This window comes from Felis catus, chromosome E2 (assembly GCF_018350175.1).
Source record: "Felis catus isolate Fca126 chromosome E2, F.catus_Fca126_mat1.0, whole genome shotgun sequence".
In the NCBI taxonomy this organism is placed as follows: Eukaryota; Metazoa; Chordata; class Mammalia; order Carnivora; family Felidae; genus Felis; species Felis catus.
In genome coordinates this window covers 33,129,726-33,156,166 of record NC_058382.1, presented here as the reverse complement: position 1 = coordinate 33,156,166, position 26,441 = coordinate 33,129,726, and the positions used below count along the sequence as shown (strand labels likewise).

The 26,441-nt window shown below is 43.0% G+C and overlaps 1 long non-coding RNA gene across 2 annotated transcripts in view; it reads left to right on the top strand.

Annotated features, from left to right (window-relative positions):
* Window positions 1-26,026, top strand: part of LOC109494882 — a 258,239-nt gene extending 232,213 nt beyond the window's left edge. For both annotated transcript variants that reach the window (XR_002738437.2, XR_006590114.1), the window contains one exon: window positions 22,840-26,026. This is a non-coding gene — a long non-coding RNA (uncharacterized LOC109494882). The remainder of the gene's footprint in view (window positions 1-22,839) is intronic.
* The last annotated feature ends 415 nt before the right edge of the window (window positions 26,027-26,441 follow it).

Genomic DNA, 26,441 nt, shown 5'->3' with positions numbered 1-26,441 from the left:
ATCTTTTGTGGGGTGCTATAGTATTCTGGAGACAAGGAAAACAGGGAATTAGCAGACCCCAACCACAAAACTCCCCTCCCTTGACAACACCTTCAGAACCATCCATGATATTTCTGCAGAGGAAGTTGCCTGTATGATGAGGCCTGGAAGGTGGGTCTGGGGGCACTATGGATGTCCAGGGCAGCACTCTGAAGCTAAAGGAGAAAGAGCTTTCCCTGGGTCACTGGCTCATCTAGCAACCTGTTTTGCAAAATAAGGTTTTAAAACTTAACATTCAAGTGGCCAAGTGGCTCTGTTTGCATGGATGGTGCTTGTGTGTGGTAGAATTTGGCTTCTTTTTGCCAATCGTTCAATTCAGTTGAATAAAATGTCCTGATTACTCTCTTTGGGTCAGACATAGTGCTAAGAGTTGAGGATCCGGGGCAGGAAAGACAACTTGCCACTCTTGTGGTGCTTACTGTCTTCTAGAGTGATCTATGGAAAGGCATGAACTAGGAACATGAGTGCTGACTTCTGCCTGGGGGCAAAGGGACAGCTGACCTGAGATTTGAAGGATGAGTGATCGGTTATTATTATGTGTCAGGTGAGTGTTTTCAGTTCATTGGCCAAAAAAAAGAAAGAAAACAGTGTCCTTTAGTCAAACAAACCTGGGTTCAATCCCAATTCTGTCACTTATTAGCTGTGTCACTATAGGCTAATCACTGAATTTTTCTGAACCTCAGCTCCTTTTCTGTATAATGAGGATAGTTGTAAAAGCTCCTACTTGAAATGGGTTTTGTGAAGATTAATAGAGGCATATATGTAACTTACACAGTGCCTGCGTAATCACTCGATAACTGGTAGTGGGGATGGTGGTAGTGATTTTACCCTGAGAAACCGAGGAATGGAGGCCCAGAATCTCAAAGTTAATGTACAGTTGGTGCTTTATGATGTGTTTTCCCCTGGCCTTCTGATATTTTCTATGAAGCTCATAAATTCTCTTCCTCCTCTGCCATCAATAACTGGCTGACTCACTGCAACTCAGTTCAGATGTTCCATTATCCGGGTGATCATCCGTGGCCAGGTCTAGTAAGAGAGTTACAGAGAAAAAGCACAAGCACAGACACATTTCATTATTAACTTGTACTTTGACTCCAAATTCCAATGAAATCATAGTGAGTTGGGCTGGACTCATCTCATGATCAAACCCTTCATCTCCACAGGGTAACTAAAATCCAGAAGCCTCCTATTCCTCAGTTTAAGCCATGATAGGTTTCTTTCTGGGGTGACCAAGTATAATCGGGTTCCCTTATTTAGCAAATACTGTGTTGTTCAAATCATCTCACTATGAGTATAGATTTTTTCAACTTCCTCATATTTTTCTGTCAGTTAAATCATTGTTTTCTCCCTTATTTGGGGGGGGGGGTTGTCAGGTTATGCTTTATATATTTTGAAGCTTGTTAGTGGGTGCCTACAAGTTTTTGATTGCATTAAAATCTTAGTGGATTTTTTTTTAAATCATAGAGTTCCCATCCTTATCCTTATTCATGTTTTTCAACTTAAATTCCATTTTGTCTGATTTCACTATTGTGAAATACCTTCTCTATCTTTTCATTTTCAACACTTTTCTTATTTTGTTTCAGGTATATCTTTTGTAAGCTAAGTGCAATCTGGTGACTTCCAACTTTTTTTAATTGGATATATTTGACATATAATGGGTAAATGTAAGGTGTACAGTGTGTTAATTTGATACATTTATGTATTGTAATATGATTGTCATTGTAGCAATATTTAGCACCTTTATCATGTTACATAATTGTCTTTCTTTTTTAATGGTTGAGATAATTAAGTTTTAGTCTCTTAGCAAGTTTGATGATTGTAGTACAATATTATTATCTAATTCATTATATAAGGAATTAGATCTCTATGGCTTATTTATTACTCACTGCAAGTTTGTACCCTTAAACAACATCAGTCTTATCATCCAACCCCCCAATCCCCTAGGCAACCACCATTTTGCTCTATGCCTTTTATGGGTTTGACTTTTTAGATGCCAAAATAAGTGATATCATACAGTACTTGTCTTTTTCTGTCTGACTTATCTCACTTAGCATAATGTCTCAAGGTCCATCCATGTTATTGCAAATGGCAAGATATCCTTCTTTCTCATGGCTGAACATTCCATTGTATTACATATGCAAACATGTATGTCACTAACATTTTTTAATGACCTCTGACTTTTAATAAGTGAGTTTAAGCCATTTACATCTATTGTGATTACCATTATATTTGGTTTTATTTTCGCAATCTTGTATTTACCTCACCTGCTTTCCTTTTTTCTTCTTTTACTTCCTTTTGTTTGTTAATGTTTTCTTTGTTTTCTCCTTTTTCCTTCCTCTGCTAGTATAAATTCTCTTGTTTCTTGCCTATCTTTTCATGATATTGTTTTGTGAGTTCACATTTGTTGGTGAGAGTTTTTGTTTTCTTTTTTTCTCTCTGTGCTCATCACTGTCTGCTCTGTGTGTGTGTGTGTGTGTGTGTGTGTGTGTGTGTGTGTGTGCATGTGTGTGTGTATGTTGCTTCCATTCAGCTCTCTTGGCCTTTAGATTCAGGCCTTATATAATCAGTTATGTGTGTAGGTGTCTTATTCTATATGAATATTACAAACTAAGTGACTGAGCCAGCAAATCACTTAGATAAGTCCATGTTGCCAGGGTTTCTATGCCTATCCAGCCCTATTTCAGTCAAATGGCTTAGAATGGGACATAGCCCTAGGCAGGAAGAATACCTTTCCCTAGCTCAGATATAGCTCTGAGAGCCTGGCTTTGGCCTCCCAGAGTTCATTGCCCCTCTTAGGCTTCAATAGTTGAACTTTTTGCTTATTTCAGGTCTGGGAGTACAGCAGGTCTGCAACTTCTCTTCATACCTTTATTCTCTCTCTCTCTCTCTCTCTCTCTCTCTCTCTCTCTCTCTCTCTCTCTCTCTCTCCCCCTCCCCGCAAACCTTTAAAACAGGTCCAGCTTAGGGATCTATATCCAAAGGAGTCTCAATTAAGACTGATGAGTAGAAGGAGTAAAATGACCTTCCCCAGGCTGACCTTTTGTCAGAATTGTGAAAGAAGCAGTTATTCTTTATTACCTCCTCTTTCTTATATCTTTATTTCATGCTTCCTCTCTCAATTCCCTTCTTTCACTACTTCTATATTGACCTGGATTCTTCTTGTCTGAAAAACTCATCCCCCTCATCTGGGGGCCTTGAGCTTCACCACCACTCATTCTCCCCCAAGGTATTTGTGTTGTAAAGAAGAAATGACCAATGGTGGCATTTGAAGTAACAGGTGGAGATGGAAATTTGGATGATACTCTCCATGTTTTATTATAAATGCAGGGGCATGAGGTTGTATCTGGTGGGGACTACTCTTTTGTATCCTTTGAGTCCCCTTCAAAGGCACTGGGCTAAGGACTCTGACAGCTGTGGATGATGCCTCTGATAACCCTATATATTGTGACTATCTTCTTGGGAATGTTTGAATAGACAATGATTTCACAGAATGTTGGTCAGGACTGAGAGAAGAAACCAAAGTGATCTCTTCTTTCATGTGCTTCGTGTCTTCTATTGAGCAGGTCTCTAGGAGGCCAGTCCGTGTCTTCTGTGGGCAGGTTTCTAGGAGGTCAGTCCTAATGGTCAGTGAAGAAGTTGTGCCATCTCTTTCTGCCTGAGGGTGGAGGACAGCCCTCCTGCTTAACCAAACTGGACATAAGGCAGCATGTAAGAAAATTTCTACTGTCCATTCCAGGCCCCATTGATCAGAGCCTCCCCAAATGTCCAGTCACTGTTACAAAGTAGATGTTCATGTTTCTCATTCCCTACCACTGGCTGTCCTGACCTGCCAGGTGGCAAAGTTTCTGTTTCATTCTAAATGGAGCAGAGGATGTGGAAAATCTTTGGTGGCTTCTGGCAGGCAAAGGATCAAAGCAGTGTTTAGCAGCCAAAGGCACAATCAGAAAGGCCAAGATCAAAGGGGAAGGGCTTCATGTGAGAGTAAACTCTTCTGTTCCTCATGACAGTCCTTGCCAAGGCTTCTATGATTCTGTGTTGAAAGGAACAAGGATGAGGAATTTGGGCTGCGGCTGGCTGCTGAAGCCACGTGCTGACAGACAGTCCTGGAACAGCTACAATTTAATTATAAACCTTAAAATTAAAATAAAATCCACTGACTTATAAGAGGGAAAGAGGGTCAACACTAGTGGGGTCAGAAAAACCATTTTCAAGAGCCCTTGGGTTGGCCTAAATTCTATATATAAAATGGAAGGTGAAAGTGTTTGCCATGGAAACCATCAGAAGGAAGATGAGGGAATTCAGGTCTTGGTAAGTGATTCCAGTTTTTGTTGTGGGCACTCAGTGCACCAGGGGAAATAATTGAGGCCGTGATAAATAGGAAATCTGGAGAGGCTATACCTGAGGCTCAACGCATTTTGTAAGGGGAAGGATTCCTCACTAAGGATGGGGAATCTGCTTCCCAAACTCTGTGGTGGGTAGCTTAGGATATTTTGTGTTTGTAGGGGTTTATTTTAACTTTATAGGGTAGCTCTCTCTCTTTTTTTTTTTACAACTATGACCAAAAAAAACTGAATAGGATGCCCACAGGTATCTGCCTGCTGGCTTTTTTTCCTTTTCTGTCTGAGAAAGGACCCTAGCTTGGGTAGGGGTGAGGTGAGAAGCTCTTCTCCTGACTCAGGCAAACCTCTCCCCTCTTTGTGCCTCAGTTTCCCTATCATCCAATGGGGATGTGAGATGAGATGAGTGCTTCCTGGATGCACTTTTTAGAAAAGTGAACAAAACTTGGGCATGGCAGTGGGTGGATGGGGTTTAAGTGTCAAAGTACTAAAACGAGGATGTGCAGGTTAAGTTGGCACGCAAAATGCCACAGGGCTCCCCAGCTTTTGGTTGCAGGGTGAGGGAAAGCTTGACTCTTGTTCCTCATCCCAAATCTGCTTCACGCAGACCATCTCCCAGATTCTTCCCAGCTCTGGAAAGCAGAGCCCTTCGACAGGCTGTGTGTCCTCAGCCTCTGGAAGAGGCTGTGGCATCACAATTGCATTTTTCCTGGAGGACAAGTTCCCCTGCACTCCTGCAGGCCCCTGCACAGGCCTTATTATGGGATGGCACCGAGCTCATTCTTTCGGAGTGAAAGGTTCCCTGTCCATCTGAAGCAAAGCTATTATTCCTTGATAGGAAAGCCTTGTCATTCTCAATGTGCTTCTCATATGCCTCTTCTCTCTTCATCAACGTGAGCGGGTATTAATCTCACTTAATTCCCTGCAGCTGGCCTCACTTTGCATGGCTGTTTGGGGATAAGGTTCTTTTGTTCCCCTCTTCTTTTTTCTTAGGCAAACAGATTTTCTTTTGAGTTCTGGATGAATGTCACTCCAAGTTTTTGGTGGGAAGCAGCCCTCTCAGAAACAACTTCTCCTGGGGCAGAGCATTAGAGCAGCAAATAGGGAAGAAGCATTTCCTGTGGTTGTCCTGCAGTGGAGGCCAGGCTTCTGTGGTAACAGGAAGGGTTAACAGAGGTGAAGGGGGCCCGTGTTCAGGTCTGGATCCATGCTTGTTTGCTGTGTGACCTTGGGAAATCCCCTTATTCTCTCTGCGCTACATTCTGACTGTCTTGCAACAGAGATTTGGATTTAATCGTTGGCAATGTTTAAGACTACTTTAGAACCCTCTTTTAATGAAAGCTATAGAAAGCCAATATGAATCATGTGAAATCACTGCTTTTGTAAGTCAAAAATGTCAAGCGTATCATATGGTTTATCCCAGGGTTTCTTAACCTCAGCGCTATTGACTATGGGGGTGGATAATTGTGGAAGTCTGTTCTAAGTAGAGTGGTCAGTAGCATCCTTGGCCCCTACTCACTGGATGCCAGTAGCACTCCCCAAGTTTTAATAATAAAAAATGTCGTTAGACATTGCCAAATGTTTCCTGCAATGGGGAGGGGTACAAAATTGCTCCTGGTTGAGATCCATTTTTTTGTTTTGTTTTGTTTTGTTTTTGTTTTGAGAGAGAGAGAAGGAGGAGGAGGAGGAAGAGGAGGAGGAGGAGGAGGAGGAGGAGGAGGAGGAGGAAGGGCAGAGAGAGAGGGGGACAGAAGATCTGAAGTGGGCTCTGTGCTGACAGCAGCGAGCCCAATGTGGGGTTCGAACTCACAAACCACGAGATCATGATCTGAGCTGAAGTCAGATGCTCAACCGACTGAGCCACCCACGTGCCCCAAGACCCACTGTTTGATCTAATAAAATAAAATAAAATCTAATAATTGAGAGGTGAGAGTGTTCTTGGAAGTCGGGGTGGGAAGGAGCATTACCTCGATCGGTTCTCTGTGGCTCCAGAGGCTGTTCTGATATACCAGTGTTTTAGAAGACACAGTTTAAAAACTGATAGACTCAAAGCCCAGAGTGTCTCTCAGCTCAAAACTTCCAGATGAATCCGGGGTCCTCTTTCCAAGTTAGAAATTTAATGTGAAAGGCAGGGCGGGTAGCTCCTGAGGGATAGCCGGCAGCATCCTTTGTGCTCCCAGCTTCCATTTTGGAAGGATGTATAACAGTATAAGCTGCTTTTTCTAGGCATCCTCATTTGGACACCTTCTCCAGGAAGCCTTCCATCATAACAATGAGAGAACGTGCTCTTGACTTCTGTATCTGTTCTGAAAGGGACCTGTCCATTCTCTTCCACCAAACCAAGCCTTCTCTTCCTGCAGGCCCAACCACTGAGGCTCTTTGAGATGTTGGCATTGGGACCTAGGGCAGGTACTTGAGCATGAGGATCTCTAGAAAGGCAGGTCAGGCACTTGGTGTGCTTGCCCAGGCTTGGGGCTTGGCAGGAAACAAATCCATGGTTGTATTTGGATCCATGCTGAGTCATAGGCAGTGCCTCTAAAGCCCTTACGGCAGGACCTCTGTCCCAGCCTCCACCTCATTTTGCCAGACCAGCTGTGGGACCTTGGATGAACCTTGCTTCCTCATCTGCAAAATGCAGCCATCAAGATTTCTTTTACATGACGATTGAGAAGAGTAAATTTAGATTACCTACTTAAATACCTACACAGTGCCAGGCACGCAGCAGTCTCTTTGAAAACAATCACGAGTGTGATGATTCCTCTGAAGATTTTGGTGTTGGCAGCCCAGCCCGGGCACCTGGGTCAGGCTATCATCCCAGGAAGTCCCTAGCCCCCCTCTCATGGTGAGAGAGAGCTGGCCAGACTAGGACAGAGATTCCTGGGCTCTGGGTGCCCCCCAGGGACACATCCCTTCATGAAGACTAACCTTTTCTTCCATAATTGGAGATGAGGTTTCAATTCTTACTTGTACTCACTGGATCTCAATTTCCTGGTTTAATGAAACAACCTTATGGGGTCAAACATCTATTCTACAGGTAATTACAGAGTGTCCATGATATAGCACTATACTTTACTTGGAGCCTTCCTCCTTTGTTCTTAAGGATTATTTGCTCTTATGTTGCCTTAATTCTCTCATTCCTCAAATAAAAATAGCCATTTTTTCTGATTATAAAAATAGTGCATGCTCATAATAAATACAGTTGCAAACAATACAGAAAAGTATGAAAAAAGTAAAAAAAAATCACTCCAATTTTTGTCTCAAGATTTTCTCTCTCTTGATATCTTGTGGTGGGCCTTTTAGAGTTTCTGGAAGCACCTACACATGATTTCACATGCACACACTCAAGGAATATTCACTATTTGCTTTTATGTTTTAATTTAAGTATAATGTGTAACATGCATATAGAAAAGTGCACAGATACTTAGTGTACAAATCAAATCGTCACAAAATTTTGCTCATGCAACCATACCACCACATCAAAATACATTTCCCAGAACCCCCGAAGTCTTGCAGTCATTACTCATGTCCCCGCTATTCTGACTTCTGTCACCATAGGTTAGCCTGACTAATTTTGAACTTTACACTATGGGAATTATGCAGTATATACTCTTTTGTGTCTGGCTTTTTAACTTTGACATTGGGAGATTCATTCAATCCATGGCCTATAGTAGCACTTTGTTCTTTTTCTTCGCTGTAAACTATTCCACATATATTGTGGATATACCACATTTATTCATCCTACTCATACACTTATTTTTTCTACTAATGCTGGACTTTTGAGTTGATTCCAGTTTTTGACTATTAGCAAATAATGCTGCTATGCCTGGTAAGTTAATTGTCTAAACCCTGATGGTAAAGACACCTTGTCATCTCTAAGTACCTCTTAAGCAAAAAGGAAATGTGGAAATACCTGCCCTATGCAGGATCTCGGCTTCTCTGTGGTACATTTAGAATCTTGGAGGAGATAATTTGTCAAGGTTCTTCCATCAGGAACATGAGGGACTTAGGGATTGCATCTTTATATTCAGACACATGCTTGATCCTGCTCTACTCGAAGGTAGATGTATTATTAGTCAGGGTTCTCCAGAAGAACAAACCCAATAGGATATATGGAGAGATGGAGATCTATATCTATATCTATATCTATATCTATATCTATCTATGGAGAATGATTGCAGGTCAGTGGTTGTAGAGGTGAAGAAGTCTTATGATCTGCTGTCTGCAAGGCGGAGAACCAGGAAAGCCAGTGGTGTAATTCAGTATGGGTCTGAAGGCCTGAGAGCTGGGGTGGCTAATGGCTTAAGTCCCGGTCAGAGTCCAATGGCTAGGAGGTCAGGAAAAGCTGCGTGTCTCAGCTCAAGCAAAAAGCAAAGTGCCCATCCTCCATTTTCTTTGTTCTATTCAGGCCCTCAACAGATTGGATGATGCCCACCCACATTGGTGAGGGCAAGCTTTTTACACAGTCTACTCATTAAAATGCTAATCTCTTTCAGAAACACCCTCACAGACACTCAGAAATAATGTCTTACTAGCTATCTGGGCACCCTTTCATCCCTTCAAGTTGACATATAAAATTAACCATTGCAGCAGGCTTCCTTAGGACCTGCCCCTTCTATTTGGGCATTGACCGACATCTTCTAAGTGAAACAAAGTAACTCTTTATCTTGCCCCCCACTCTAACCCTGGGTCACTTAAAGGGTCCCAGCACCATTTCTTCCCCTTGCAGAAAACCTCTGCCCCTGGAGGTGCCTTGGCCTTTTGGCCAGAGGAATGAATAGATCATGACCCCTATCCCCCTCCTCCCCCTTGCGTGCTGGTTCTCCCCTCCCCCCTCCAAGTGCTTTGTTTCCCATTGAGGATAGCAGGCAGTGGTCCCTGGCAGTTAGATGCTCTTGGCATGGGCCTGGGCAAGCAGAACACTTAGCAGTCCCCTGGAGACACAAGCTGGAGAAGAGCTTTTTGCACACAAGTGAGCAGGAGGGCCTTAGGCAGGCCCCTGAGGTGGGGCCTGGAGAGGTGGGGGCTACTGTAGGCATGTGAGAAAGCTCCTGGGGCCCCAACTAATAGAAAATCTTCCCTTGCGAATTCATTCCCTGGGATGATTGCCACTCCCCAGGCAGGCAGAGTAGGAGTTAAAAAAACAGGCTTCCCTAATAGAGTGTTACTTTCAAATGCTGACTCTGCCATTCAGCATCCAGGACCTTGGGCAAGACAATAACTTTTTGAAACCAGTTTTGTCATATTTAAAATATCTCCCAGTGTTGTCATCAGGATGAAATGAGACAACGCATATCACCCTTTTGCTCCACGGTGCTTGCACACTGTAAGGTCAGCACCGTCAGGGAGGAAAGTGAGAACCCTCTGTGTAGAGAAGAGTGGTCAGAAGTCAGGAGCCATGGTCCTGGTGTGAGCCCTGACCCCTCTAACCCTCAGCGTCCACATCATTCTGATGAGGAGGCTGGCTTTGGTCATCTCTGAATCCCTCCTAACTGTAACTTTCTTGACATCTGTGTAGCCATGATTGCTGCTTCTAAAGATAAATTTGCAACATAGGGGAATGGGTTAAACAGACTTAGAAGTCTGGGAACTAAATACTTAGTTCCCCTAAGCCTTAATTCTCTCATCTATAAAATGGAGTAGTAATACCCACTTCATACAGTTGTAGGAAGATTAAATAAAGTAACTTATGTAAAGCACTTAGCACCGCAGAAGTCATGATAATAATAATGAAACAGTCAATATTACATAATAATTATATAATATTAATATAACCCATAAATAATTTAAATATTTCCTCCAGTCGCAAGGAGTTGAACTTTTAAAGCTTGACTCCCATGGCCATCATTGAGAGCAAAGGAGTGTGTTGTAATGTAACTACCCCAAAGTAAGTCCAAAAGCATAATGTTTATAATTATAATTCATAATTCATAATTATTCTTTATAATGCTGTTAGGATGTAGAGCTCTCACTCCACACAAGTGGTGGGAAAGCTTAGCCTGACCTTTTTCTGGATTCCCTAGCCCCCTCCCTAGTTCTGCAGATTGGGTCCTAATCCCTGGACCATCAGCCCACGCCATGGTTTAGGGGCAAGAGGTTTGTAGGACCACCTACTTCTCAATCACTGGTCCACAAAGGGTCCACCATCCATCATCCAGAAGACCTATGCCTTTTGTGAGTTACATTTGGGGCAGGGGACTTGGCCATTTGTGTGATGGCTTCTAAGATCTTGTGCCTGGGGACATGTTACCATTCTGGCTTGGGGTCCAGGACTCATCTCCTCTCCAGCCAAGAAGCATGACGCAGATCAGGTTTCTCCTTCTCTCCACTCTCCTCCACCGTTCTCTGTTCCTTCTCGCGCATGACCTTTTGGAAACAACAGTGTGGAACTGAAATGTTTGCCAGACATTGATTCTTTTTCTGCCTTGCTACATGCTTTTTATCTTATCGTAAGCAGCTAAGAGCACACTAAAGATACAACATTCTGTCTCAGGAGTTTTAGGGGTTTTTTTTTAGGCAGCATCTAACATCTACATACCAACTTCTGTCTCAGTTATATATTGCTGTGCAACAAACCAACCCAGAACATAGTGGCTTTAAAAAAATAACCATTTATTCAGCTCAAGTTTCTGTGGGTCTGGGCACAGCAATTTGGTCTGGGCTTACTCAAGCAGTTCTGTTGGTTTTAGCTAGCCTCACTCATGCATCAGGTCTGCTGTCAGTCAGCTAGGAGACCCCACGATCAGCTGGAGCGATGGGGACACTGGTGCCCTGACTTCCATCATCCAGTAGGCTAGCCAGACTGGTTCACACATGGTAATTGCAGGGTTCTGAAGGGCCGAAAGAGAAGCCAAACCCATATAAGCACTTTTCAATTCTTTGCTTGTATGATATTTGCTGTTGTTTCACTGTCCAAAGCAAGTCACATGATGAAGCTCAGCGTCAATGTAGAAGAAGAGTCAATGCCAAGAGTGTAGATATAGGTAGGTGTGGACAAATTTGAGCCTTTCCTGCAATAATCTTCCAGAACACCTTCCCACTCCTTACCCGCTCCTTAAAAAAAATTTTTTTTTAACTGTTCATTTATTTTTGAGAAGCAGAGAGAGACAGAGCACGAGCAGGGGAAGGGCAGAGAGAGAGGGAAACACAGAGTCTGAAGCAGGCTCCAGGCTCTGAGCTGTCAGCACAGAGCCCGATGCGTGACCCGAACTCACAAACTGCAAGATCATGACCTGAGCCGAAGTCAGACGCTTAACTGACTGAGCCACCCAGGCGCCCCACGCCCTCTTTTTGGTAAGTGTTGAAACACTATTTCTTCCTTGACACAGCCCCACAATCTTCTGGGGTTAGGTATCACAGTTTTAAGGTCAAAGAGGAAGGATACTGTATGAGCTACCCTCAAAGCTGTGGAGAGGACTAGGCTAGGAGCAGGGAGCTCCCTGATGAGGAGCCCTGAAGCCATTGGTCAACAGCTCTAGGTGCAAGGGTGAAAAATTAGTGGGTGTCTGCCGTGTTGCCTCGGATTAATCATCTTCCTTCTTTGCACACCATCTCGGTCCAAAATGCAGTTGGGGCAATTACCACATTCTGTCTTCTGTTAGAGTTACCTACATTCACACAGTAACTCCCTCTAAGGTGAAATTTATGCCTTATTTTCCTCCTGCCCTTGTGCCCTCCTGCCCACAGACTCTTGCACATATTAGTTTCTCAGCAAAGTTCACAGGAGGTCCCAACACTCTCCAAGGATGTGTGGAGGGATAATATTTTGAAGTGTCACATTCTCCTGCATTCCTTGTACCTATTTGGCCCTTTCCCCATTCAGTTCGTGAGGCCATTCTGCATTCTTCTCCTCAAGGAAGGATGGCATGGCATAAGGCAGCCCAAATGGGAATCAGTTCTGAACTTCTGAGGTTCAAAAGCCTTAGCCTTCAGCAGCTGGAGAAGGCGTGTGCTCATGAACATTATTAAGTTTGAAATTTCTGGGTCAGCATATGCTGGGAATTTGTTTGTGCCTCGACATCCTCCTCCGGTCCAAATCCACTGCAATGACAGACAACACAGAAAGGGAACCTTGGGAAGGTGGAGCTCTGCTCAAACTCCAGACCAGAAAAGGAGCAGAGACAAAGAGCAGTGAGCCAGGAGGGAGCTGCCGGCTTGCATCTGAAAACAGCAATAGTGGCAGGTGACTCCACTCTACAGGGTGGTGACGGGCACGCAGTATAGAAATTCAGTTCACGTGGAGAAAAATAGAGTCTCATTTATTGTGCTGCCAAGTTTGGAGAGTGGGATTCACACACACACACACACACACACACACACACACACACACACCTACATGCAGACGGTATAGTACACCTGGACACTTACTAATTCTTTCCTAGTGGAAATCAGAGACCTCACCTGCGCTGGTGAATGGGCTTGTGCTGTTGACAGAGAGCTGAGCCATTCCAGGAAGTGCCCGGTGTGTTTTCAGGGCTGTGGCCTGAGCTCAGGGTTTAGCCACAGGATGTGAGGATGAAAAACTGACTAAATCCAGGGGTTGGCTTTTAGAGCACGTCCAGGGCGGAGGGCAGATGTGGAAGTCAGCAAAGTATCCTGTCTAGCTGGGGTACCAGCATACAAGCTATAATAACAGTGACCCAGGCTTGACAGTGAGTGAATCTAGAAATGGCCTTGACTTCTGACCCTCAGCAAAATCCTTAGAAATGAGACCTCGCTGATTTATCTTTCAGCCAGTTGTTGAAATATAATTTACCTAGAGACAAAGCGTCAGTGTTCAGCTTCATACATCTTTACGTAGGTTGACACCCATGTGATCACCAGATTAAGACACAAAACATTTGCATAACCCCCCAAAGTTCCCGTGCCCCTTTCTGCGCAATTCTCCCCAATGGCATGACCACTATTCTGACTTCTGTTACCAGAGGTTAGTTTTGCCTGTTGGTGTCTGACGTCTTTCAATCAAAAGAATGTTTCTGAGATTCACTCATATTGTACATTTCAGGAGTTTTGTTTATTTTATGGCTGAGTGGTAGTATTCGGTTGTATCCATTCTCACAGTTTATCCATTCTCTTGTCGATGAACATTGGTCTCTAGTTTGGGGCTAGTATGAATAAAGCTTCTGTAAACATTCTTGCACAAGTCTTTTCGTGGACACATACATTTATTTCTCTTTGGAGTATAAGTGCTCAGTCACAGGATTGGTGAATGTTTACCTTATTAGAAACTGATGTACAGTTTTACAAAGTGGTTTTTACCATTTTAACCTTTCTCTCCTAGCAATGGACTCTGCATCCTTGCCAATACATGATATAGTTACTTTTTATTTTATTTTATTTTTTATTTTTATCCCTTTTGGTGATGTATAATGGTACTCACTGTGCTTTTAATCACATTACCTTGATGGCTAATGGTATGGAATACCCGTTCATGTGCTTATTAACTATTTGGCTAGGTTCTTTTGTACAATGCTTGCTCAAGTCTTTTGCCCAATTTTTAAAATTGAAGTATAATTAACATAGAACATTATACTAGTTTTAGGTGTAGAATATAGTGATTCAGTTTGTACACAGTGTGAAACGATCATCGCAGTAAATTGAGATACCATCCGTCACCGCCCATAGTTATAAAATTTTTTTTCTTGTGATGAGAACTTTTCAGATTTACTCTGTTAGCATCTTTCAAATATGCAGTACATATGGTTAACTATAGTCACCATGATGTACATTAAATTCTTAGGACTTATTTATCTGATAACTGGAAGTTTGTATCTTTTGACCTTCTTCATCCATTTTGCCCAGCCCTCCCCCACTGTTTTTGCCCATTTTTAATTAGGTTATTTGTGGGAAATCTTACATATTCCAGGTATGATTCCTTTGTCAAGTATATGTATTGTGAATGTTTTCACTCAATCTGTGTCTCATCTTTTCACATTCTTAATGATGTCTCTTGATGAGCAGAAGTTTTAAATTTTAATAAAGTACAATTTATAAATGTTTTTCTTTTCTGATTAATGCCTTTTGTTTCTCTCAGAAACCTTTGCCTATTCTAATATTATAATAATGTTCTCCTATGTTTTCACATTTAGGTTTTGGTATGTCTAAATTAATTTCAGTGTATGACGAGGTAAGGGTCAAGTTACTTTTATAGTAAGTCTTGATGCCTGGTAGTGTAAGTCCTCCAAAATTTTTTAAGGTTTTACATTTTAGAATCAGTTTTTCAATTTATTTTTGAAAAAAAAGAAAGGCCTGCTGGAGTTTTTATTTGGGTTGAATTCATTCTATAGATCAATTTGGTTGAAATGACATCTTAATAATACTGAGTCCTTGAATCCATGAACATGGTTTATCTTCCCCATTTATTTATTCATTTATTCCTCTTAGCATTGTTTTGTAGTTTTGAGTCAGAGGTCTTTCAAATCTTCCATTAAATGTATCACTGAGCATTTGATGTTTATGATACCATTATAATTTCATTTTCTAATTTTTTTAAGTAGAAAAAATAGATTTTTCATATTGAAAATAAACATGTTCTCTCAAATTTAATAACAAATGGATTGTTCTATAGCTATGGTAACAAGTAGCCACCAGAATTGGTTTTAAACTTGTTCAATTGATCAATGACAACTTGCTTCAGTGAACATGCTATTGAAAATCACAAATCATCATTATTTGCTTGCTTTTGAAAATCAGCCATCAGGGACACACTCACTTCAGTAAACACACTTCTGAGGGGCAACCAGTCAACAATAGTCTCACCTGAGTGAGGATGCTTCCAAAGATGATGTCAGTCCACTTATGGTATCTGAAAGTCCTCCAGTCCCTGAACTCCAGTGTCTAATTTACTTTGTTATGTGACAGCGTGTTGCTTAATTTACAAGCGTTTGGAATTTTCTAATTATCTTTTGTTATCAACTTTGGCATTGTGCATATATCAGAGAATATACTTATTTTAATTTAATTTTAATTACTTTAATACTTTGCAATTTATTAAAACTTGATTTAGGGCCCAGAATATGGTTCCTGTTAGTAAATGTTCTATGTGCCCCTGAAAAGAAAGTGTAATCTGCAGTTGTTAGTCTAGCATATATCAGTTAGATCAAATTGATTATTAATACGTTGTTCAAGTCTCTCTCTTAACTGAAATTTTCCTGCTTATTCTACTAATTGTATGGAGAGAGCTGTATTAAAATTTCTAACTATGATTGTAATATTTTCCATTTCTTCGTATGCTTCAATTTTTTTCTTCATTTCTTTTGGCTCATTGTTAGGTGCATCACAATTAGGATTATCTTATTTTGGGGCGCCTGGGTGATTCAGTCGGTTGAGCATCTGACTTCAGCTCAGGTGATGATCTCATGGTTTGTGAGTTTGAGCTCCGCGTTGGGCTATATGTGGACAGCTCAGAGCCTGGAGCCTGCTTCAGATTCTGTGTCTCTGTCTCTCTCTCTGCCCCTCCCCCGCTCATGCTCTGTCTCTTCTCTCTCTCTGTCTCAAAAATAAATAAACATTAAAAAAAAGGATTGTTTTATTTTTCTGGTCGCCGTATTTTCTTTTTGTCACTAAAAAAATGCTTCTGTTTGTCTTTGGTAAGATTTCTTATCTTGAAATCTCCTATATTGAATGCACTGAAAAACCACGGTCTTAACTTGTAGTGTTTAATCCGTTTTTATTAAAAGTGTTTACTAAAGTGGGTAGGCTGAAGTCTATCACTTGGCTGTTATTTCTTTCCACCAGTTCTTTTGTAGTTTCCCTTATTCCTCTTTTCCTATTTTCTTTTAGATTAATAGAGTACTTTCTGTGATTCTTCCTTTGGTCTCTGCTGTTGAATTTTTTAGCTACATAATATAAGGAATTTAATATAATATTATCCCTTTTACCCCCTCCTCTCCTGCTTTGTTTTGTCATACATATTACTTCCGTGTGTCTTAGAGCTCCGTCATACATTTGCAATCTATTTGATTTATCATTTCCTTTCAGCCTGAAAAACATCCCATAAGATTGGTAGTAATGTTCCCACTTTCATTACTGACCTTAGTATTTTGAATCTTTTCTCTTTGTGTTTTGGTCTATCTAGAAAAAAGTGTTGTTGTTATTTTCCCCCAATTTTGTTAATCTTCCCAAAGAACCAGTTTTTGTTTCATTGATTCTTATTTTTCTACTCTTTTATCTGCACTCTAACATTTGTTGCTTCTTTCCTTCCACTTGCTTTGGAATTAGTCTGCTCTTCTGTATCTAGTCCCTTAAAGTGGAAGTTTAGATTAGTTTTTTAACATTTATTTATTTATTTTGAGAGAGAGAGAGAGAGAGAGAGAGAGAGAGAGAGAGAGAGAGATCGTGAGTGGAGGAGGGGCAGAGAGAGAGAAGGCCGGGTGGGGGGTGGGGGAGAATCCCAACAGCCCCATGCAGGGCTTGGCCTCATAACCATGAGATGATGAGCTGAGCCGAAATCAAGAGTCAGTTGCTCAACTGGCTGAGCCACCCAGGTGCTCCAGAAGTTTAGATGATTTATTCCAGATCTTCTTCTTTTTTCAACGTAGGCATTTAGAGCACTGCTTTCACAGCACCTCATAAGTTGTGCTGTGATGTGCCTCTATCTCATTCATCTCAAAGTATTATTTTTTAAGTCACAAGTGTATACTTTCAGAGAACATCTCAAAGTATTTTTTAATTCCCTGGTGATTTTTTCTTTGACCTGTTGGTTGTTTGAGTGTCTTTCTTAGATTTCACATATTTGTGAATTGTCTGAATTTTCTGTTGTCATTGATTTCTGTTTTAATTCCATCGTGGTAGAAGATACTTTGTATGATTTCAAACTTTTAAAAATTTATTGAGACTTGTTTTGTGGTCTAACATATGGTATACTTTGGAGAATGTTCTATGTGCACTGGAGCAGAATGTGTATTCTGCTGTTGTTGGATATAGCATGCTATGCGTGTCTGTTAAGTCTAGTTGGTGTTGGTTTGCAAACTGGCTCCTGTACGTGGAAGGCAAGGAAAAGACCAAAGAAAGAGGCAGAGCACTCCAGATTGGTGGCAGGTTTAATAAGCAAGGGAACTTACTTTTCAGTCTTGTCTTGGGTGGCAACAACATGAGTAGATCTTGGCATCCCCTCACCAGAATCTTACAAGTTTATATGTAGGTCTTAACTGGATTCAGTCATGTATACCATCCAGATGGTCTCCACAATGTCTTACTCTGTCAAGGTTCTGTCCTTCAAAATGGCACCCACTGTGGGAACGGTGGGCAGAGTGTATATTTCAAGGACAGGGGAGGGGGTGACGAGCCTCCAATTGCCCAGGTCCAGTTCCAGGGTTAACTGGTGGTCACATCCTCTCAATGACCTCCTCTAGCATTCCATACCTTGGGACAGGCTCTTACACTCTTACACACCCCCCACTTCCTCAGTGTGCCTTGAGATGTCAACAAAGGATTTCACTTGCATGTAGGCTGTTGGTTTGGTGGCTATCTGGCTATACGGGAGGCAGATACCACAACAACAATAGAGGCATATGCAAGAGAAAACACAAATCAAGATAATTACCAAAATAAGTACCTTTTTTTTTTTCTCCAAGAGCCCAACCACTGATTTATTTAAGTCCCCTAGACTGGGGGTTGATCACTCAGGGCATTTCACTTGTGTCCTCGTGTGATTTAATAAAGATGATACATTAGCAGCCTCATCAGGTATGGACACACAACATTCTATTTGGATAACAGTACAGGTGCCTCCTTGGGAGACAATAATAAGGTCCAAGGCCATCCTATCTTGGAGGACAACTTTTCTTATTATAGACATTTCAGTGTTCAGTAAAGAAATGTTTAGTTGGCTATCATTTAAGGCTTGTTGGATGAATTTAGTAAGGGCTTTTACGTGTGTTATAATGTCTTCCAGGCCAATGGAGAAAAAAAGATGGTGGCCAAATGATCGTGCCAGTGGAAAACAGAACTTGCCCACCTGGCCTTGAGGAGTGTGGGGTTGACAGCTTTGGGAACTTAGCCTGGCTGTATATACCATACATGTTGACTGAGAGAGACAGCACTGTCAGGCATGAAGAGTTGGACTGGGGGCAGGATATGCCAGATCAGGACTACCACCCTCTCCCCTTTCAATGGTGCGTGTTCTGTTGCAGGCCTAGTACTTTTCAACAGATCTGGCTTGCATCAGGAGAATAGGATCCCAGTGGAGACTGAGTAGTTCCCCCTCACCTAGGGGGTGAAGTAGCTTGTCCATCCCAATGGGACGTCTTATTGCAAGTTCTAATGATGATACCTTTCTCTGGCGTGATGGGACTTGGTGTTCTTAGCAGCATATAGCACATTGATCCATGGTGAGAGCGAGGGCAATGGCTGCCCACATAGCTTCCATACCTTTACAGTGTTGGGTGTCTGAGCAGGAGTCCCTAGTGTGGTGTATGGGGCAACAAGCCCTACTGGTTGATCACTTAAATGTATTAAAGCCTGGGACAGTACTTTAGTCCATCTGACCAATGTGTTTTACCTGTTAGTAATTTAACTTGCATCTTTAATGTTCCATTCTTTCTATCAACCCGGCTGCTTGCAGGTGATAGGGGGGAATGAAACCTCCATTCAATGGCATATTCTTTTGTCCAGTCTTATATATCACGACCTTTGAAATGTGACCCCCAATCACTGTCTAGTTGACAAGGGTATTTGTATATGGTATTCAGCTGGCCCAAGTCCTGAGTGACATGAAAGGGTGCCGGCTTTGAGTGGGGTCTGGAGAGGAAGTGGCACCATGGACCAATCATCCCAGCTATTGAATGATAGGACCTGGCAGGCCTTAGGATATTGGAGATGTTGGGGATGGGAAAAGATGCAGTGTAGAGTTTATGGAAAACTCTAGTGGGAGACTCATGATATAGGTCCCTGGAATTCTGGAGTAAGTCCTTGCTAACTGCAGCAGAGAATTATATGCCCTTTGAGAAGCATCTATTGGAGTCTTACTGACTGGGTCCTGGTTGAGAAGAAAGACTAGATCATGGGCACCAAATGACCATGCATCTGGAATTTCCCATGATGAGGTGGGTCCTGGCTACAAATTCCTTTAGAGAAGGATTGAGGGAATTAATATATATATATATATATATATATATATATATATATATATATATACATTTGTAGTGGCATTACACAGTTCTTCTTTAAGAAGACCCAGAATCCTTTAATCAATGGATTCAGTAAGTTTGAGAGGTGGTTTATTTATTTACATTTTTTTCTCAACGTTTATTTAAAAAAATTTTTTTTAAATGTTTATTTATTTTTGAGAGAGGGAAAGAGACAGAATGTGAGCAAGGGAGGGGCAGAGAGATAGAGGGAGACACAGAATCTGAAGCAGGCTCCAGGCTCCGAACTGTCAGCACAGAGCCCAATGTGGGGCTCGAACTCAACGAACTGTGAGATCATGACCTGAGTGGAAGTAGGATGCTTAACCAACTGAGCCACCCAGGCGCCCCAACGTTTATTTATTTTTGAGAGAGAGAGAGAGGGAGCGAGAGAGCATGCGCAAGCAGGGGAGGGGCAGAAAGAGAAGGAGACACAGAATCCGAAGCAGGCTCCAGGCTCCGAGCTGTCAGCAAAGAGCCTGACACAGGGCTCAAACCCATGAACCCTGAGATCATGACCTGAGCTAGTTAGATGCTTAGCTGAGCCACCCAGAGAAGTGGTTTAGATCTGGAAATATCTGGTAAGGCATTGTGATCTTTCACTGTTATGGCTGGCATGCAACTTCTGCTCACCAGCTCTTGGCTTTTTCTGGTTTTACAACTGAAGCAACATTCAAGTTGGCTGCCTACTTATTTCTAGGAATACCATGGTCTATTAATCACTGTCATAGATCTCAGTGGGACAAGGCACCCTGGTTGCCACTGCCTTTGCTGTCCATTGAGGTAGCTATTTCCACGTTATCTCTGGTGGTTAAGTAGCACTACCTGGCTTCTGCTATTCCAGATTCACTCACATTGACTGAATCGGAACGAAGCCTATTTTCATGGTAGCATTGCCTACTGTCAACCTTTACTTACCAAGAACTGTCACCATTGGGCTTCTCAAAGATATAGGTGCCCTCTACACTGGTACATTCCTCACTACCCTAGTGAAGAGAGTCCCTGGGCACTCCTAGTAAATATCACCAGGTGGTGAGTTCCCTCATTCTAGGAAATAAATTTATTCTAATAAACCCATATCCCGAACCTTCTGATCACTTTATCAATACTTGGCCATGGCAATTCTAGCATTTCCATCTCATTTTTTTTGTAGGCTATCATCGTGTTCAAGCTTCAAGAAGCCATTCCTGCAGCATATTAGACCAGCTCGAGACATTCTTTCAGGACAATAAATCCTGAGTCCTGAGAATGTGCTCTTGTGTTAAATTCTCTCTTATCCAGTCTTACCTTCTGCTCCACCCTTCAGGTCCACCACCCTCAGGATTCACTCCCACACATGTTTTTCTCAGTTTTTACCAGGACATATTGGCCATGTTATGCAATTAATTCAGTGAGAAAGCCATTTCCTCCCAGAGAAGGGGCTACATTCCCTTGCTCAAGCTCTGCTGAAACCTGGCTTTCATGACTGGCCAGGGACAATGCATGAAATCGGGTGATCTTGAAGTAGAAAAGCATTTTCATGTGAGACACACATCACAAATCAAGTCTGTCCTCCTCTAGTAAGAAGGAGAGGTTGGTTTCTACTCGTTTGGAGTGTTTAGGAGAATCTGGATGTTCATGGTTCTCAAACACATCCATCCACATGTCTCCACCCCAGGTCTTGGGGTCCTAATCATTTTACCTGGGCCCTGGCTTTAGTATAAGAGATCTTCCACAGCTACGCATTGAACCTTCTTTGTAGCTCTCTCACTCTTATGTTGAAATCTTGGGCCTCACAGCATGGCCTAACTGTGGTTCAAGGAGATAAGGTTATCTTTAAACGCTGCCAGGAAGCCTACCAATTTTCACTCTGTATTGATAGCAGATTGACCAGAGCCTGTATTTTTTTTTTTCCTCAGGGTTTCCAAGGCAGTTAATGAAATCCAGCCAACACCACAACCCTTGTAATTAGCATCACCTCTATACCTTAGAGATGCTAGGGTTAAGGCATACATCAATGGTCCCCTCCAGCTGGACCGCATCCCAACCCATCCCTGAGAGTCTTTATGACATGATGCTGTCTGAATGGTGAGGGATCCACTCACATATTCCCACTGATAATCTACTTCCTAGGTCTCCTTCTGGTGCCCACTGACTTAGTTTTGTTCCCTGAGAGCAGAGCTTGGGGCTGGGAGAAGAGAGAGAAAAGACAAGAAAGGATGTATTACTGAGACTGCTGCTGTGAGCAATGAGAACTCAATTTTTCTGGAACCCTCTGCCTCCTGAGCAGCACACAGAATGCCTTCAGAGGCTGGAGTGTGTATCTCCCAGGCCTCGTTCTCCCTTCCTTGAGAGTGTTACTCCTGGGTTATTCTAGTTCCAATCTCACTTAGACAAAGTCAGAGGGGATATTTGTGACAAGGGAGAAGGCCCTGGGGCAGAAAATAGAAAGTCACATGGTCCACCCGTGCTTCAAGTGGTGTGCAGTCAGTGCAAGGTGAGACTGAGCCTGCACAGAACTGTCCACTGCAACTGTGACTTAAAGCAGAAGTGGCCTGAGGTTATGTGACCAGGAGACAAGTGATATCGGCATCATCATCCTCAGCCTCATCATCATTTGTGGCTAAACAGCCACAGAACGAGGACGGAGCATTGTAAATCATATAATAGAAACATTGACAAAGCACACAGGAGGAAAGGAGAAAACGGTTGTAGCACTTGAGAATAAGGGGCTCTGCATGGAGGAGACGGTGTTCCTGTGGGAGCTTGAAAGACAAATAAGATTTTGCCAGGTGAAGAAGTCAAGGCAAAACATTCCAGGAGAGGAAAATGTAATTAACAAAGGATGGTTGCCAATGGGGTGCAGTGATGGGACCCACAGTGATGGGAATAAATGATGGTAGTATGATGATGAGGTTGTAGGGATGGGGTGAGGTGATGGGGGTGCAGGGATGGGGTAAAGTGATGAGGCTATAGGGATGGGGGTGAGGTGATGGAAGCACAGTTATGGGGGTGCAGCAATGGGGTGCAGTGAGGCATCCATCTGGAATGGCAGGATGAAGCCAGATGGGAAAGGATTTGAACATCCTGTTGAAGCATTTGCATTGAGCAGCAATGTGAAGTGGGATTGAAGAAAGGCTGTGGGAAGGAAGCCCCAGGGTACCCAGCTCTGGGCCCATGTTGGGTGACAGGGGGATTGCCCCCTGTGACCCGAGTCCATCCCAGAGCACCCTCCCTTTGTTTTGTCCACCTGCAGTCCAGTCTGCACCCGAGGCCATTGGTAGCAGGGTCGATTAGCATATGTTTTAAGCCAAAGCTGAGCCTCACACTGAGGTCCTCTCTCATTCCGGTTTCTCCCACAGGGTTTCAGCAGAGCAGTCTGGGAGGACAGAGAGAGCCCATCAAAGGTCTGTGTCTCAGGGGCCATCCAGGCCACTGGTCTGTACTACTGATGGGAACATCAAGGTCCAAGGAGGTGACGTCAGGGGGTTACTCAGCTTCCTAGAAGATTAAATGATTTTTAACAGCCCAAGAACTGCAGGACTCAGTCATGCTCCCTGACCTTCATTCCTCCTTCTTTCTCTTCTCTAAATGGCTAAGCCTGCAGTTTGGAAGCAGGAAGTCTGGGCTCAAGTCCCAGCTGTGCTGGCTTGTCAGCCTTGTGATATTTCGCAATTCCTTCTACCTTGCAGAGCCTCAGTTTTCTCATCTGCAAAGTGGGAATAAATAAGTGGCATTAAATAAGGTAAGGTAATAAGGAATAAATAAGTGGCATTAAATAAGGTAAGGTAAGGGTTGCAAAACGTTTAGCCCAGGTTCTGATAGCCTAGAAAGCATTCCGTAAATGAAAACTAGTATCATTATTACAGACCGTATTAGTTTCCCAGAGTGCAGGCCCTGTCCATTAGCGGGCGCCTGAGATAATCAGAGGTGGCACCTTGACAGAAGAGCAAATATAAGATACGCATTTAGGAAGTCATGCCCTCCACAGTTCTCTTTCAGCGCTGGGTTTGTAGAAAAGATAGCATCAGTTTGCCCACAGTGTGTTTCTTTTTTTAATCTTTTTTTCAGTTTATGTATTTATTTTGAGAGACAGAACGTGAGCCGGGGAGGGAACAGAGAGAGGGAGAGAGAATCCCAAGCAGGCTCCACACTGACAGATGGAGCCTGATGCGGGGCTGGATCTCACTAACCATGAGATCATGATCTGAGCCTAAGTCAAGAGTCGACCCTCAACTAACTCAATCAACTGAGCCGCCCAGGCACCCCGCAACCTGTTTCTTAAATATATCTATAACACTTACTAGTTTTTCTTTCTAACAAAGAGAGAACACCTCATCCCTCGTGGTTAATGGTACATATTTACATTGAGCTCTCTCTGGTAAATTCAGTCCTATTCAATAATTTAAACAATCTCTTTAAGTAACATAAGCTTTTTCGAATAAATGCATGACCTCAGATTTGCTTCCCATCCTCCCCGCTCCTCTCCAAGATGGCATCTGGATGCATGAATTGGGGGAAGCTTATGTGACCACAGAAATAGAAGCGTGGAGGGAGCCTGGCCCTACTTGCAATAGTCCTAGCATTATTGGGCTGTCCACAGCAACTTCCCTGTGCACCAAATTCCTGGGAAGATGATTAATTCTAACATGGCGAGCTTGTGGTCTATCCTGTTGTCTTGGTCAAAGCCCATGAATCCTCAATGACTCAGTGCCCCACCTCAGCTCTGACCAGCACTCAGCACTGTGCTCCACCTAAGTCAGGCTGTGGTTCACTTTGTCCTCAAGCCCAGGAAGCACCTCTGTGGGTCCCCTGATCTCCTTCCTATCCAGCTCCCAACCATATTCCAAGTACCTCTGAGTTCCCTTCAAGGCCATGTTTGGGGCCCTTCCAAGGACTAACTGATCCAGGATAAGCAGGAGCATCACCTGAGGTCTCTCTTTGCCCAACCTCTTCTACTCGGTTTTGGCTGCCACAGTCTGGCTTAAGGATTTGGGGCACCTCTGTGGCAGTCTTCTCCTGGAGAAACAAGTCTGCCTTCAACTTCCCTGTCTAGCACATCTCCCACTTTTGGACTTAAGTCTAAGAGGGGCTCAGGGCACCTGGTATCGCTCCCTGTTTTCCCTAGCATTGTTCCGTTCTCTTTCCCAAGATCCATGGTGCAGGAGGGTCACAGTCTCCACTCTGTCTTTTTGGGGTCCTCTACACGATACCCTACAGCTTTACTATAATGGTTACCAGAGGTGGGGGGATGATTTTTCAGTATAGAAATGCAAAATATACTGATTTACTCCTTTCAAAACACTATTTCCATTGCATTAGCTATATACAAATTTCTTGATAATAAATCATTTTTAAGTCAATTTAAAGAAAACTTCTGAGTGAATCGATAGTCAAGTTAGTAGTGGGAATGGTACCAAATGTGAAGTTACAAGGCCAATGGCTAAGTTGAGGGAAACACCAGGACCCACGGAAGAAGCTGTGATGGATACATAAATGGAAAAGACCTTTTGTCTAGGAGGAAGGCAATCCTATTCGCAGGTAATTAGGAAGCAAGAGGGACCAGAAAAGCAAAGTTCTAAGGAGTTCAGGAGAATCTAAGAAAGGTTCTTGAAAGAGGTGTGTGTTGAATTGAGCTTTAAAGGGTAAGAAGCTAGAGAAGAAAGGCATCAGCATGTGTGTGTGTGTGTGTGTGTGTGTGTGTGTGTGTGTGTGTGTGTCTTAATAAGCTAGGGTTAGATTCCAGTCTAGCAAATACCACTGATGACCTACTCTATGGCCCGGACCCAAGCTAAGGGCTTTGATGCCTAAAACACTGTAAGTACCTGAACCTAGCAGCAACCAGCATGTCTATACATCGGATTTTGGTATGCTTAATCTTGAGCCTAAACCAGTAAACTCTGCAGGCACATCAGAAACATTTTAGAAATTCCCACCCCATCCCCTATTCATCTCCCAGGATTTGTGATCACTTCAAAGGTGGGCAGTTTGAATATCCAGACGTCTGGTATAGGCAGTCTCTTTCTTCCGTACTCCTCAACAGCATATGTAGGGCCTGTTCACTGGATTTCAGGGGCAATTTGAGGGATTTTCAAGATTTATTTGAACCGTAAGTGATTTTTGCTGAATTAAGAATCAAACCTTCAGAAAGGACTGCGCTCAAGTCCTGTTTCTGTAATTCCTGGTGCTGTCATAGGTGTATCAGAAATGGAGCTGGAATTGAGGTGAAAGATATTATTTTCTGGAAGGCTTCTATTCTGCAGAGGTTTACAGAGCACCTGCCTTTAGCCAAATGCATCAGGCAGCCCCTTGCTCTGAGCTCGAGGAAGCCTTTCCTTGCCTATTATGCAGAGTTCTGTAGCCAGCAGGCTCCTAATATGTACTTGTGACAATCCTGTGTTTCTCAGGAAGTGACCACTCTGGGAAACCTGTGCATTAGGTTGATGCTTCCCAAACCCACTATGGATACTGTCCTGCCCCCATATCTCCAGGGGGAGTGGAGCAGAAGGACACAATATCAACAAGTACCCCAGATAATTCTGATTCTACCCATCCAGCCCCAAGCATTTGGAAAACCCCATCCCAGGCCCTTTACCCTGAGGGCAGCGTGGACCCTGTTGGGAGCAGGATGGTGATGCTTCTGGGTCCTGAGCCGGATCTTCTATGACCCACCAGCAGCGCAGCGAGAACCCAGAATGCTAAGGACATGCTCCAACAGAACCACGTATGGTAACTTCACCTCTTTGGGCTTGTCTCCTTATATTTATACAGCGGTGCTGGGTCTAGATCAGAATTGCAGCCAGTAGAAATACTGCATTGTGTTCATATCAGGACTTTTAAAAAGTGAGGCTGCATATAAAAATTGAGAGAGATCATAGACTTCTGGTTTGGTGTACCTACATTGTCATAAGCCAAATGTTTACTGGCGTTGAGAAGCCATTGCCCCTTTAAGACAGGGCATGTG